The sequence below is a fragment of the Gymnoscopelus braueri genome, assembly GCF_963280865.1.
Source record: "Gymnoscopelus braueri genome assembly, chromosome: 12".
Classification (NCBI taxonomy): domain Eukaryota; kingdom Metazoa; phylum Chordata; class Actinopteri; order Myctophiformes; family Myctophidae; genus Gymnoscopelus; species Gymnoscopelus braueri.
The window spans coordinates 18,327,568-18,344,446 of record NC_137614.1 but is presented as its reverse complement, the minus strand read 5'-3'; the positions used below and the strand labels follow the sequence as shown (position 1 = coordinate 18,344,446).

Sequence of the window (16,879 nt, the reverse complement as noted above, 5' to 3'; positions counted from 1 at the left end):
AGGTGCTGTAGGGGGTTGGGGGGTGACGCTAGCTAGCCTGCATGATGCATCCTTTCAATATCACTTCCCTTCCAAAACACAACACAAGCAGCCACTCTCACAACTACAGTACACTACAAGAGAAATGGTTGTAAAGAAACATTGTCTTGTCTTTCAGAGCCTTATGTTCATCAAAAACCTTTTTAACCACTTACACTTTTTTGTTGACCATAGGGTCCCCCAGGGCTCTATACTTGGTCCACTCCTTTTCCCCCTCTACACCAAATGTATTTGCTATATATAGCCAATGTACAAGCTATTTCAGCTATTGTTTGCCCCAGAATATGGATGCTAGGGTTCTTAAGGTGTTTTGTCAAATATAAATGCCTGTATAACTGTACTTTGATCAATCCTCCTATAACTTAGTAAACCTCTGTCTGAACACGTTTTTCTCCTCAGTGCGTTCAGCAATTGATCTGTACAGTACATGCCACGGGGTCCCCAGAGTATGTTAGCTCTTGGTGCTAACAGCGTTAGCGTGTTGTTTACTCACTGATACAATGGAGAAGAGCGCAATAATGGAGCAGTGTCAGGACTCGGGTCCCGCGTGCGAGCGTGTGTGTGTGAGTGTGTTCGCTGGGGGTCCACGACGGGTCAGCGACGGGTCCGCTGCTATGTATGTGTGTGTGTGTGTGTGTGTTCGCTCGCGACGGGCCCGCGATGGGTCCACGGCCGTGTGTGTGTTCGCTGGGGGTCCGCGGGCCAGTCGTGGACCCCCAGTAAACACACACACACACACACACACACACACACATGCTGCAGGTCCCGTGTGTGTGTGTGTGTTGTAACTGTCACAGCTAGGCAGCCATGAACACACGCCTTGCTCATACATAAAACTAAAAGTCTGCAAATACTTTGACTGCGCACATCCCCGGGTATGGACTAGTATTGTATCATTTCTATTTTTCTCACCTACAGTGACATCAAAGAGTCATGTGGGATGCCAAGAGAGTAAAACTAAAAAATATAAAAAGGAAGATTTCTACCCACCACCGCAGAGGTTCGAATCCACCGTGGTGCATCCAGCTTTGTCGAGCGTCTATACTCTATACAAACTCCATTGGCCCGTGTTCGGGGGGAGGGAAGGTTGATAATTGTCACTGCACATATTCCTACGGGCTGGGGCGGCACATGTCAGCAGGGAGTGTTGGGCGGGAGGAGTAGGACGAAGGCTCTACGGCCTCCCGGTGGGGGTTCCTGAGTCAGGTGAGTCAGTAAGATACAACAGTGACAATACACGAATGTGTGTGGCGAGGAATCAATTGGCATAACGACCAAAGATTTGTTAGGAAAAAAAAAGATAAATAAAAAGGAAGATTAATTTTGTACCATTAGGTGTGAATTTAGCTGAGCCATTTAAGAATATATATTTTTAGAATTTACACAGTGTTATGCTCATAATCATAAACGTGACAAAATCCTTAATCATACACGAAACGGCACAGTAACAATAATTTGGTATTGGCACTTTAATCCCTGTTATATTCATACTGGATTCGGCAGAGCGCCAATGGGTTTGTGGGTCAGAGGAGCGTGACAAACTTCATTTTGTAAAATGAATGCAATTCATATGAACACCTAATGACGTTTACACTTGATTCTTTAGCAGCAGCAACAGGATTCTCAATGCCGTTATGATTGTAGGGGAGAAATATCGTAGGAATCAGTATTAGGAACTGAGGAGAAGAGAAGAGAAGTAGCATGAGGAAACAGCTGTCCCACCACTCCTGGCTTTCCTCTCTCCATTGTTGCCCTCCCACAAAATATGCAGATTTTAGCAAATTAAGCAATTATATCCAGTATTAAATTAGCACAGAGCGCTTGCAGACATCCTGAGAGCTTATTATGGCAAACAAAGGGAACGCAGGCAGGCTACTCAGTGATTATAGGTCTTACAGCACGAGTTAACGAGGAAGGGAACGTGTCCAAAACTACCTGCATCGTCTCAGATGAAGTGTTTATGCTTTATTGTATGGGGGGAGAGATAAGCTTTTCTAAATTGAAGTCATAGGTTGTGGACCCAAGCTCTAGACACACAAGTCATTACGAAATTAAATTGAGGCAGGCAATTTGGAACAAAGCCTAATGGCTCAATCCTAAAGTAACAAAACGGTGCCATGCTATTAGTCTGACTGACAGCCCATTTTTCTGAAGTACCAAGGTTCAAGGTTTAAGGTTGTTCTTTATGAAGACTAAATGTACCATTGGTCAGAGACGCCATGCATTATAACTAAGTCTAAGCCTAATGCTAGCCTAACCCTAACCTCACACTAACCTAACTTTTTTTTACCCCGGAATATTGGGACGTTAGAATAATGGTCTGTCGGACTGATGGGCAGCTCCCGAAAAAATACCCGGAGGTGAATCTTACACACGTGCAAACAAAGCATAGACTAGAGGACGTGCTGAGTTAACAGAGAGCACATCCCATATACACAGTAATATGGGATGTAACAATACTACAAACTAAAACAGTCACGGACATGGGACACTGTTATCATTAACAGTGTCACTAATATCATTACACTGTTAGATGAGTCTGTGATGCCAAATTGTGGCTCACTTGGAGAGCACAAAATAATGTATGACATGGCCACAGAATCTGCCATTAACCATTTAGATCCAATGTGACCTATAAGGTACCTGTGAAGAAGACAATATGCCTTGCTCCCTGTGACTATTAATGACTTGTGGCCATTTACATTTCAATTCAAGGACCGGTGACAGAGATTAGCAATATTCAAATCATGATGAGCTACTGAATTGTTCGGGTAAATGATTGACTGTTTTTCAATTAATACTACAAGCTGAATTTAATATATTTTGTGCATTAATTAACTGGAGGAAATGAAAAGGACATCAGCTATGGTAGAATTATCATGATCTACGCCAAGGTTCCTGTAAGGTCACTTTTCATTACTCAACTACAACCCACAGAGTGCGACAGTGCAAAGTCAAATTTGATGGCTGTGTGTTTCAAATTAATTAATTGACGTAGTGGCCCAATAAATCCCATGTCAGATTATACTCATTGTGAAGTAAAAAAATGTTTTTTGTCTGAATTCCTCTGTTGTTTACATATTAACCAATATTATATTTTTAAAGACAAAAAAATAAGACAGTATTGTACAGTATAAAGAATCTGCCATTGCATGTATAGGCCTACTACAGTGTGTCTTTTGTTAAGCCACAAAGTCGATTGCAAAACATGCTTTTCTTCCTTTTCTTTTACCAATCCCCTCCAAATCAGTCACACATGATCTTGGGAGTCATGTGAAAACGTTATTGGCTTGTAAATTAGTGGGAGGGGCCTATTAAAAAATAAATCCATATATCATGAACATCCAATCAACCCCAAATTTGAATTGCACGTAGCAGGGCCTCCAGCGCTATTTCTTCCCAACAGATTCCTCGGGTCCCAACAACCACAACCCTAAACTTGAGTTGAGGCATCCACACTTAATTGCACCTTTCTAGTTTATTTTCTTGTCGTTTACGATCTGTGAATGATGAGAGAAACTTCACTTTTAAATTGGAGAGGTTTCTCATCTCTGAGGAGAAGAGCCTGGTAACGACGTAAAGCACAGCTTCCGTGTTCCCCCGGAAGCTGTCTTTTTCACCAATCACAACACAGGTTTCATGCACAGGGAATGTAAACAGACCTGCAAAGCATCAACAAAACTTCCTTGGGCAGTACATCCGGTTAGACACTCTCAGTATACTGTAGCAGGTTTCACACAGCGTGGGAAAGTATAGCCTCTTCAAGGGGTTATGTAAGTAAATTGTACAAACAAAAAACTGTATTTACGTTGATGCAATCTAGAAAGAATAGGGATGACAGTAACTTTTGTGGCATGTTATACTGTACATGACACACAAAGCCACCTTTCTGAGAAAAAGGCCCATTAACACAATGAAAGAAATTTGAAATAAAATAACAGAGGTAATGACAAATGTACGTTTAAATCTTGATAACTATCATGATTTGGGGTTACTCCTTTAGATTTCATCTTGTGAACGATGACCTCCCCACTCTCCATTATGATACCACACTGACAAAATTTCGCTCAACTTTCAGTAACAAAGAAAACTGAGAACAAAGACACTAGCTTGGTATCATGAACTTGTGTCACAGTCATGAAATATTCATCATGTTTTTCAAGGGCGTGTATTAAAGTTTTCCATATTAAAGAATAGATTTCATTCTTCTGAAGCAGGGCCATTGATCCGTCTTGGATCATTAGTTCTATAGTTGAGGAAAATAGTGCTGTTGAATATCGATAATGCACTTGCCCGCACTGTGCTATCGCATCTTGTGCTGGCACTTTTCTTTCATAATGACGTTCCACATCACAGCGCTTTCCTCCTCTATTTTGATCCCTCAATATCAAAATGTATGAGGAGCCAGTTTTGTTGTACTTTTCAGGAGTTGCCAAATGTTTTTCTAGCCCCCTCTGTCTCAGTCTATCGAATTTCTTATCTTATTTGTTCACGCTGTTGAAGGCACACTGCTTATTGACTCAAGTGAAGGCTTTCATTACTCTCTCTCTCAGATAATTACACTTTAGCAAGCTTTAATTTCTTCCATCCTCTCTGGGATACTTCTGTGAATTAGGGTCTGTCCGGGTACATTATGCTGTGACTAGTAAATAACCATAAGGAAGGCCATAAATCATATTGCCTTTCCTCGTTGAGCCATTCCCAACCTCTCATTTAGATTGATCACGCTTGTTCCTCTGAAGCCCACCATAGTTCTCTTTCCGCTGATCTAAATTCATTGAGCAACAGGACATGATGATTCAATGTCAATTACCTAGAATAATATGGGAATGGACAGTCTTTCTGAATGTGAAATGTTGGGAACCTTGCATTACAATAAATCCATACCAGAGCTTATTACCATACCAAGTGTTCCCATTTTGAAATTCTCCACATACACTTACTGTACTTGCACTGTAAATGCTCTTAGCTGCATATGTCAATAGAAAAATATTTATAGCATGAACAAATGGTATGATGCGCAGTGTTCTCACATCATCACCTTTTTAGCCATACAATATGGTAAACTGATCAACTATGAAATATGTAAGTAAGGTTGTACAAGGCTCATAAATCCAACACATTTATGTTTGACCGACAAGTGTATTTTAAATGTTATTATTAGCAATGATCTTCATGTATCAGAGAACTTTCATCATGTGTAATGTTAAGGTTTTGACAGAACCACATGCAGACAAAGACACAAAAACACCCCCACACACACACAGCACAGCATTGACAAGCTGGATGACTGCGACAAGCGTATATTTACCTTACCTCATGCCTCTGCCTATTTAATCTTTTTTTATCGTCCCTCCACTTTAGCCACTATAATCGACTTCAGAGGGGGGCGGCCAGTGTGCTCACTGAGTCAGAAAATTATGTTTGAATACACACCTAGCAAACCAATCCCTAAGCCCTGTACAACTCCATACTGTACTGGTAACATCTACAAGGCACCTCGGAACCTGGCGTTTCATCTCCCTGGTTGGTGATCCCCAGACCTTTTTTTCCAGATCACCCTTCCTGTCCAGCTCATCTTTTTTCACCAGCACATTAATACAGCCCTCTCATTATGTGTCCTCCCCCACCCACAGAGCACTGTACAATGTCGCAGCTTAGCTTCACCCACAGCTAACCTGTGGGCGATTTAGCTCATTCTGAATATTGCGGCGAGAAGATTCTGGGCGGCAAATTGTAGGCTGTTGTGCGGTTTTATATCAAAGGGGAGGGAGGGTAGTCTACGTGGTTATTAATTCTCGACCTGTGCGAAGCACAAGAGGGGAAATATACTCTACAGACTGCTCATTAGGCCAATGGTCCATTGCGCTGGTCTGACATTACAACAAAGTGTGTCTGCATTTTCTGCTTTATAACTAAGCCTAACCCTAATCTCACGCTAACCTAAAATCTTTCAGACAATTTGGGTGGCGGAATAACGGGCCATCAAACTAATAGGCAAGTTTATTTCTTTTTAGCACATTTCAACAATAAAGAAATTCAAAGTGCAGTCAAATTCTTATATAATACATGTCAAATGCATGAGGCATTTGCAGTGGTGGAAAGTAAGTAAGTACATGTACTCAAGTACTGTACTTAAGTACAATTTTGAGGTACTTTTACTTTACTGGAGTATTTCCATTTTTTTCCCTCCAATTTTCCAACTGACAGATTGGTGATATTTTTGGTGATCATTCTCCATTTTGAGTAACTTTACATGAACAAACTAGGGATGTACTAGGGAACAGTTTATCAAACTAACCGATTGAATTGATTATAAAAATAAGTGATTTTAATAAAATAATGTGTTGTGAGCTTGCAGATCAGCTATTTTCGCCTTTTTGCGATAGAAGTATAAAATATGGGTTATTCAGACTAATCGATGTAGCGGATCCATGTTGATTTTCTTAAAAAAAGAAAATATAATACAAAAAACTTGTGTTGACAGAGTTACTCACACTGCAGCGATCAACACGTGACCAGATAATATTAAAGTGAAATATATAATACTGACGGACGATATATCACACAGAATAAAGAACTGACAGTGTGTTTATTCACAGAGTCTTTAAATACAGAAATCACCTGCGATAGTTAACAAGCATTTCCGGGTCTCCACTTCAAAAAAGTTTGTACAATAATAGTCCATACAAAACAATTGAGATCATAACATGTTATGTCAACACCCCCAATTGATCTCACATATTGAATTTCTCTCTTTTTCTTTTCTTTTTCACAATGAAATAAAAATACAATAATTCAACTCAAATTAGCATGTCTCTCCAAACACAAATCTTTCAACATTCTTCAACTTAAACTTTGTTCAAAATCAATACCAAGAAAATGTTTCAAGTCTTTCACATTTTTAACTTGACATCCATCACCACATTTGCATTACTGGTTGCAATAATCAGATCAAACTAGTCGAATTATTTCGATCAACCCAAATCAAAATGAATACATTTTTTTTACACTTTGGCCACAGCACGTGCCTCGAATTTGGCAGACCCATCTACATTGGTTTTCAAAGCATACACCCATCTACCCCCCCACTGCTTTCTTGCCCTCTGGCAGTTTGTTAGACACTAACCTGTAACAGTAGTCTACGGTTACATAGTCATTCAAATAGGCTTGTTTCATCCTAGGTGGGCAACGTGTAGTCTGACGTTTAGCCTCATCTGACTGTACACTGTACCTGGCTTTCCTGAAGTGTAGTACAGTCTCGTGAACCTGGACCTATTAGTCCGTCTCGGACCTCAAAATCATCATCAGCAGGCTTGTCTGTCTGTCTGTCACTCTGCAATGGATGGGGTCACACACTTAACTAACCTGTGCTTCTGCACTTTACCACTGTTGGGATAATAAACCAAGTAGGCTGGGCTATTTCTGTCATACAACAAAAATTCCCCTTGTCACACCTTGAATCAAGTTTATTTTTATCCTGTCTGTAGGCATAACACATAACCCAAACTTCTGCATCCAAGATGGGTTTGGTCGTCTTCCTGTCAGCATAAAATAAGGTGTCTGTTTTGTGCGGTTGTTAAAGCACCTGTTTCTCATATAGCAGTCTAGAGTCTGTACTGCATAGGTCCATAGTTCTTTTGGTAACTGGCTTTCTATTAGCATATACATCTTGCCATGTCAAATAAAGTACGCCAGTTTTTCTCTGCTGTACCATTCTGATGTGGCGAGTATGAGAGCAGATGTCTCATGTTTGACACCATTTCTTCTGTGTAATGAGTGGTAGTTATTATCCATGAACTCTAACGCATTTTCAGACATGATGCGTTTAACCTTCCCATAAGGGGCTGTATCTGCAAGGAATTTCTCAGTAGCTTGTACAGTGTCACCCTTGTTCTTCAGAAAGTACACTAACACTGCACTTGAATAATCATCAGTGAATGATATTGCATACTTACGACCATCTTTAGATGCTGTATCTACTGGCCCTGCCAAATCAGTGTGTACCAATTCTAGAGCTGCTTTGGCTTTAACATCTGACTCCCCGTTCCTAGTTTGAACAAACGTTGCTTCAGTGAGTACTCGCTTCTGCCGTTCTCCTCCGACACTCTCTGCACGTCATCTCGCCGCTGCTGTCTCCTTCTGCAGGCTGCGTAACGGTGTGTAGAACTCTGACAGTGGTTGCACCACTGCTGCTCGCGATGGCACACTTTGGCTATGGGCCCTCTCATGCTGCATCTGTAGCACAACGCATCAACGCTCCCTGCTCCTCGCCGGTCACCTACACTCGCCCGTTGCACAGTCGGCTGCACCTGGGTCCTCATGACGTTGTTGCTCCACGCATTTTCTCAGTGTCCTCGTAACTTCTGAGCTTAGTTTTGAACTCATAAAAAGGCACTGGCTCCTCATCTACGTCAAAACACAGCCGAGACCAACGACTACTCAAGGCAGCCCGCATGGTCTTGTTGTTAGCCTAGCACGCCAACAAACATTTCACCTCGTGAATAAATCTGGTGACTCTGGGCCCATAACCTGTTGACAGAGTTACTCACACTGCAGCAAACTACACGTGACCAGATTATATTAAAGTGAAATAAATAATACTATCTTCTCAGTGCAAATTATATTTTCGCTCAGTAGCGCACACCACTCTCCACCTGAAATGGACAACACTGCCCTTTCGCACAACTACTCCACAAGCCATCTCTCTCTCGCGCACGCACGCACGCACGCACGCACGCACGCACGCACGCACGCACGCACACACACACACACACACACACACACACACACACACACACACACACACACACACACACACACACACACACACACACACACACACAGCAGCAGTAAAATCCTCAATGTTCATGTGTCCAAGTAATAGTCTGTGACGTATGCGGAAGTGCCTTTTACAGCTGTCTAGGCTATAGGTCTGTGGCAGTGATACGTCACATACTACACCTATGGCTTTATCAGCCCATCAAGCGATCATCTGTTTCACCGTGTGCTTTTCAATGACATATGCGTCATGGCCACACGAGACAGTCTGTCTCTGTCTCCGGCAGTAGCCATAAACAGCAGCCATAAACTTTACTTTGAAAAGTTAATCTGTGTAACTTGAGAAAATAGTTTTTACTCTGTCACTACCAGTGAATATTTTTTTCTCCAAAGTTAACGCGACAGAACTGCTGGTATTTAACAACGTGGATTGCTTGCCACTGCAGGTTTCAGGCCATATTTTCCTCCCAGACAGCAAACACACATTTGCTCCGAGTTATCTATTAGATTTTGTTTTCTGCCTCACAGCCAAATGAAGCGTAGTATGCCTGTGAGATGTGAGTGGGATTTTACTTTTCTTTTTTTATCCCTCATCAGAACAGAAGTAAAATCCTAAGTGTTCATATAGGCTATCCATTTTTCACTCAACAGCGTAAATGTAACCCTGTTTTTCTGCCTGTAAACCAAACGTGTAGCCAACGTGAAGCCAATGTGAGGTGTGACTGGCAATGAAATGTTAATCGATATTTACTAGTGTGTGTGTGTGTGTGTGTGTGTGTGTGTGTGTGTGTGTGTGTGTGTGTGTGTGTGTGTGTGTGTGTGTGTGTGTGTGTGTGTGTGTGTGTGTGTGTGTGCGTGCGTGTAAGTACAAGGAGGACACTTGAGCTTTAGAACGCCATAATTATATTAAGATATGTTATGTCGACAATGAAAATAATCAATAGTTGCGGCCGTATAACCTTCTGTTAGAAAATATGATATTGAAAAACATGATTTTCTATGGACCGGATCTTTGAGGAATTCCCACTGCCCCTTTACAAATCTTAAATGGCTTAACTGACATGAATAACAATTATGCTTGGCCCCAGGCCTCACGAACAGTGCTAACTGAAATACTGTAACACCGTGTAAGTAATACACATTATTCATAAAAGCAAATTAGGCCACTTTTCAGTATAATCACTGCAATCAACTACCCACACAATCCACACAATCCACTCGTTCGATTGTGTTGCAGTGCACACCATTGGACGAGCGGAAACAAAGCCGCAGAAGGGCTGCTTCCCCTTCCCTCCCCGGCTCCTCCAGCTGTGTTGCCATGTCTGCTTATTATAAGCGACTTTGGGCTTGTTTTTGTGCAAGTTGCTTGCAAATTATTGGTATTTGCAGGTTTTAGTTTTTTGGGATTGATTGTAAAGTGTAGTTTCTTATTTGGGCTTGCTTCCTAATGTTGTTTAAACCAGTGGTTCTCAAACATTTTCATGTCAAGGACCCCCAAATAAATATGTATTTGTCCACGAACCCCTATATACAAATATTTTGTGCCAGGGAGGGACCCCCATACCAGATTTGTGCTGTTAAAATGTTTAGCTTTTTTGGTTTGTTTGAAAATAGCAGATCTACAAGCTCACATCATGTCACATCGTGAGGCGCTGTGAGCTTGTAGATCGTCTATTTTCAAATAGCCCGATGCATATAGGTTTAAAGTGCTCATGTAGGCTTGTTTTCATAGACCTGGTTGCTTATGTCTCTCGCAAGATCTGGCAACACTGTCCTCCAGCTGTGAGTGCTCTCTCTGATGGCGGGTCAGTATAATGACGGCCGTTTCCTGGCCCTGCTTGTACTTTAGCATAATTACCCAACTCCGTTGTGACCAGAGCTACGCCAGCTGCTTGTCAAAGCGCTCCCACAAAGGCTCACAGTTGGATCTAAAGCAGTATTAGTTCTCAAACTTTTTTTGTGTCAAGCACCCCCAAATTGTATTTGTATTGTATTATTTGGCCACGGACCCCCATCTGAAAATGTTTTGTGCCAGGGACCCCCAGAAGAGAAGATTTATGTAAAAAGAAAAAGCTAAATTATTCAAAAGTTTCCAAACTTTTTCGATATTTTTCTAAATGTTTCAAAAATAGCAGATGTACAAGCACGCAGCGCGGCACGAAGTGACACGCTGTGAGCTTGTAGATCTGCTATTTTTGAATAGCTAACTAACATAAATGGATAAAGTGGTTAAAATGCTTGTGATGCTATATTAACTACTTTTGCTGGGGACCCCCTGGATCGCCCCAGAGATCGCTGGCTCTTAGATAGATCATACACAACATATTTTTCACATTCATACACAGTTTCATTAAAAAAGCACTCTGGCTACATTAAATGTCTCCAAATCTAAAATAGAAATGGCAATATTATATATTATCAACAACAGGACCAAAACAATTGTATTCATTAGCTGGAAGTTGCTGATTGTCACTTAACTACGTGCTGCATTCAATCTAATTAAAAAGAAATTAAAAAAAAATATATTTTGACCTAAAACAGTCCAGACATACTGGTTGACCTATCTGAGTAACCATCACGAAAAGACCTTGAGTTTGCCAAGGATCTTTTTAAGGCATTTTTTCACAGCATCACATTTTCATTAACATAAAGACCCATAATGGACACATAAGTGATTCAGTCCAACATACCTTAGATAAACATGACTTATGCAAATCACACTCATACTTGTGCTATTCTTCACCTTTGTGAGATGATAGAATTCAAGTGGTTTGCGTAGGTGAGTGGCATAATTTAGTACAGTGCTAGTATGATGTAAGTCAGGGGTGTCAAACTCATTTTGGGGTTGGGGCCAGATTGGTCAAATGGTGACTTGAGGTGGGCCGGAACCAGTTGCGGACGCACATGCGCGCTCACACGCACTCAGACACATGCTACTAACTATGCATATCACTTTTTTTTAATGTATTAAGAAGAATAGCTACTTTAATTATTGACATTAAAAACAAACAATGCAATTTGTAATAATAATAATAATAATAATAATAATGATAATAATAATAAACCATTTTAAGTAGAATAATTCAATTTGAAGTTAAACAATACCTGGTAATGTGTGTGGGTGGTTAAATAATTAGATTTATAGAACAACAGTGGTGTAAAGTAACTAATTACATTTACTCAAGTACTGTACCTAAGATTTGACGTATTTTTACTTTACTAGAGTATTTCTAATTTCCAGTACTTTTACTTCTACTCCACTACATCTCAGTCACTGCTGTGACATAACAGTATATCACTTTAAAAATGTTTTATGAAGATTAGCTACTTTAATTATTGACATTAAAAACAAACAATGCAATTTGTGATAATAATAATAATAATAATAATAATAATAATAATAATAATAATTGTAATAATAATAATAATAATGATAATAATAATAATAAACCATTTTAAGTAGAATAATTCAATTTGAAGTTAAACAATACCTGGTAGTGTGGGTGGTTAAATAATTAGATTTATAGAACAACAGTGGTGTAAAGTAACTAATTACATTTACTCAAGTACTGTACCTAAGTAAAGATTTGACGTATTTTTACTTTACTAGAGTATTTCCAATTTCCAGTACTTTTACTTCTACTCCACTACATCTCACTTATCATAACTATAATCCATATTTAGATCAGTTATTTAAAACTAAAGTTTATTTATTGTGTAGAATTATTTATTTACTATTGTGTAGTAATATAATACAATATGTCTCAAAACATTAGCATGCCATACAGTTGAATTATTGCAAATTAAACTAGAAAAAGTGCTCCTCGGAGCACAGGTCTCCGCCAGGTCAAGTAGGTTATTTTGGCCTCCTGGTGGCGCTATAATAGGCCAATGTGAAAAGTGTGCCATTTATTGCATGATTTGAGGCATTTTGTTCTGAAAATGTGTTTTACTAAATTTAACCTGCTGGTGGCGCTATAACAGAAACACACACACACACACACACAGAGAAAGACTGGTGACGCGAGGTTACACACACACACACACACACACACACACACACACACACACACACACACACACAATCAAAGTCAAGCGTTCACAGCTGGTGTTAATTATTTTGCCCTACAAACTATCGTTGACTAACCTACGAATGTTACACCCTCTGACAAGTGGATTCTAGTTCAAGATGAGAACAGTTACAAAGGAAGCCTATTCCTTTCTCACTACCTTCAGTTGAGACGCTGCTGTGTGAGGGGGGAGAGGTGAGGGAGGGGGGAGAGGTGGGTGAGGGAGGGAGGGAGGGAGGGAGGGAGAGGGAGGGAGGGGGGGGGTGAGGGGAGAAATGCAGCCACTCTACTCCTCAGACGAGAGACGCAACGGATATATACTTCTCCATACAACGGTGTTTTACCGGATTTGTGATGCTGTTGAAAAAGCGCTCTCCAGTACAGGTAGAGTTGAATGGTGATGGTCCTCTGTATGTTAATGACCTTGGCTGTGGCTTCACGGCTTGGCCATTGTTCTCATAGAACAAGTTTGTCCAGTATTCAGACCCACTGACCAGGCAGCCTAAGAAGCTGCTGGGCGCTGCCGTTTTTTTCTGCCTTTTCTTTTCTCTCTTTTTTTTTTTTCCATTAGAGGTAGTATTAAATGGCGTTTTCTCAAATCACCTCGCGGGCCAGATTTGACGACGTCGCGGGCCACAAACGGCCCGCGAAACACCAGTTTGACATGGCTGATGTAAGTGGTGACATCATCAATCAGCATTTGTGGATTCCAGCAATATGGACATTTATCCCTAATACATATAGGCCCCTATTTTTGCCACTGCTATACCCGCCACTGCTATACCCGCGACAACCCAGCACCTTAGCCATGACTGCTGGCCCCTTGGCCACCACCATCTGCAGCTCCTCGGATGAGAGTCTGGTCTCCGGGCTTGTTTTACATCCATGTCACCATCTACATCCTGCCTGGGCTGGCTGGGCTTTGTCTGTTCTCCATCTTCTCTCTCTACAGCCCTGAGGTAGAGCTCAAGCAGCTCCTTGGACTGTCTTTCCTCCTCTTTGTGGTCCAATACCCTCAGGAGGCTCTCCTGAAGCATCTCGACCTTCTTCTGCGGGAAGCCTAATTCAGAGGCCAGCTCAGGGACAGATCGTTCAACCAAGATCGCTAAGTCTGCCTCTGACATAAGGAAGATACTGGCACGGTCCTGTTTCAGCTGCTGGGCTAGTATCTGCCAATACTCTGGTTCACTGGAAGAGCCGTCCGCACTGGGCAGAGTCATGGTCTCTTGTTCTTGCAAGAGCATGAACTTCGTGTTTCTGGGTAAACACAAAAAGTAGGCCTCATCCTCCACTATCGTCCCATCATCTTCTAGGACAACTGAAACAGGGGCATCGGGGCTGAAACCAAGGAACTCACATCCTTTTATCCTCAGCTGACCCAAAGAGGGCACGACCAATCCATAGGATTTTTGTCGTGTGAAATTACACACCTTACAAGGTACTTCTGTCATCCTACTAACGTGGACAAAAGCTAAAGATAATGTATAAAGAAGCAAGACTAGTACCGCTTTTACTCTTTGAATGCAGAGTAAGTATATTTTGATGCCAATACTTTTGTACTTTTGCTCAAATCAAATGTTGAATACCAGCTATAAAAGACAAAATCCTCGACTGGTTGTTTAAACCTGAATCAAGACCCGCTATGATGATATCCAAGCAAGAACTAACCGAGATGCCCCTTGGCAGAAGAGGGAGAAGGAGAATCAGTGGGATCTGTATTGATGCTGCGTATCTTAAGAGGCAGTTGATGTCTCTGGGTATCGCAGATGGATCTGATCTAATCCGGAGAGTCCCTTGGCTTTTATATCGTTGGCTGTGGTGCTGGTGTCATCCCGGTGATGTCACTGTGAGTCAGTCATATCCATATATGGAGTCCCGAGGTTGGTCATGCTCAAAGATAGAGTCTATGATGTCAGGCTTGGAGGTTTCAGTTAGCTCTATATATGGAGTTCCAGGAGGAGTCTATGATGTCAGACTTGGGTATGTCAGTTATCTCCATACATGGGGATTACGGAATTGAATTGGTCAATTATCTCCATATATGGGGTTCCAGGCATCCTGAACACGGTCTAACTTGCCGTGGTATCCGTTTACGACTAATGCTGGCAAGTATGCTCGGAAACGTTCTTAACACCAGCCCTTTACTTGTAACCAAGTTTTTCCTATATTGTGGTGAGTACTTCTTCCACCGCTGAGTATTTATAATAGATTGGATGCTCTGATTTGAGGCCCTTCTTCGCCTGTTGCAACGGAGGAATGGAGGTCACATTTCTTGTTGAAAGCCTGGCGGAGAATGTTGTGAAAATGATGTCTGGCCTACATGTATATATATATATGTCATACAGCAGGTTATTTGACTCGCTATTGAAATTCAGTCACTGAAAAATGGACTGCTGAAATCAAGCTCAGTTTAGTTGTAGCTAGTTCGCCAGCACAAGTTACACTGTGCTCACTGCGCTACCCTTCATGCAGTCTGATTGAGTTGCTCCTGCCATCGTGATGAGGTCACCATGGGTCAGCCATGTCCAAATATGGAATCCTAGGTTGACCGCTGTGCCCAAATACGGTGCCTGATAGGTTGATCACTCTAACCTCTGGAGTAACCATGGCGATCTAATGTGGCTTATCTAGTGACGAGAAATCCTCTCGAACAGTCACGTTTGAGCGAGTGTGTGTGTGTGTGTGTGTGTGTGTGTGTGTGTGTGTGTGTGTGTGTGTGTGTGTGTGTGTGTGTGTGTGTGTGTGTGTGTGTGTGTGTGTGTGTGTGTGTGTGTGTGTGTGTGTGTGTGTGTGTGTGACAGCCGGACAGAGACACAGAGCTGTGGGTGCAAGCATGTGTGTGAACTTTAAGACAAAAATAAACAAAGAGACAGAGCACCAAATCACGGTGGCTGCCAGGCATGGCAGCGAACGGAAGAGGGAAAAATCATTCGCTCAATTCCCATCAAATCTCTTTCACTGAGGTTCATCCATGCATGGCAATGTCATTATGCCTCAGGCTAATTAAACTTCAGCCGTTCAACATCAGATTCATAGTCATACAGTACTTTTGTGCTTAATAATTTAATGTCAACATCAGCTTTAGTAACATAACAAACTTTCCATTTAGTCTCTCTCTCTCTCTCTCTCTCTCTCTCTCTCTCTCTCTCTCTCTCTCTCTGATATCTCTTCACTTTCTCCTTGAGGGTCAGAAGAGCTGGCTATTTCCCCCCATATATAGGCTATATATATACATTATTATTATTTTCTTTATGCTGACTCTGTCTGGGCACGCTTGGCCGTCTTTCAATTTAGTTCCTTCTGATAACTCAGCCTCCTCCAATAGATAAATATTAAATTATAACAAATGACTCTCGCTTTCTCAGCAGGCAATTGTGTCCTTTTCCCTCCAGAGGCATTGAGCACAGGCTAAACAAGGGATGCTGCTATCTGTAATTGGGAATGGGAGGGGGGGGAGACTGTTAGTATTAACCATGCAGCTGGCTCGTTGGGATAACTGGACATTATTCAGATCAGCGCTGCGCATTCACAGAGGCTAACACAAATAGCCAACAGTAACACATTCACTGAATCAAATCTGCATCCTCTATATCAACATTCTGCCAAAATAAACTGGAGAATAGGATGTAAGCTGTGCACTTTGTTATTGCTTTTTTTTATATTTCTGACAATTCTAGCTGCACTATGCTGGAACAGCTTTTACTTTTCAGTGATAAGCGACTATTCCAGGAATAATCTTTGCAAATCCTTTTCATGTTTGTTTTTAGCACAGATTCTAGGTTTCGGAGAAGGTTGTAATCCCCTAAGCCTGTTTGAGTGTGTAATTATTAGAGTAACACGATTTCAGATGGTAAAAGACAAATTAGTTTTTATTCGGTTGTTTTGGTCCTGAGGTAATATTTTTGGATATCATCTCTTATATAGCTTTGAAAAGCATCTGACATTTTGCTGTAAGTTTGGAGTGACAGTGTGATGGGCAGATGCTATCA

The 16,879-nt window shown here is 41.3% G+C and overlaps 1 protein-coding gene and 1 pseudogene across 6 annotated transcripts in view; both read right to left on the bottom strand.

Moving 5' to 3' along the window:
• kazna (kazrin, periplakin interacting protein a) overlaps positions 1-16,879 on the bottom strand; it is a 229,031-nt gene that overhangs the window by 168,062 nt on the left and 44,090 nt on the right. The window lies entirely within an intron of this gene.
• On the bottom strand, positions 13,053-14,341 carry LOC308097368 (DNA fragmentation factor subunit alpha-like; annotated as a pseudogene). Its single transcript has 2 exons — positions 13,692-14,341; positions 13,053-13,067 (listed from the first exon to the last, which is right to left on the bottom strand). The product of its transcript is annotated as a DNA fragmentation factor subunit alpha-like (transcript).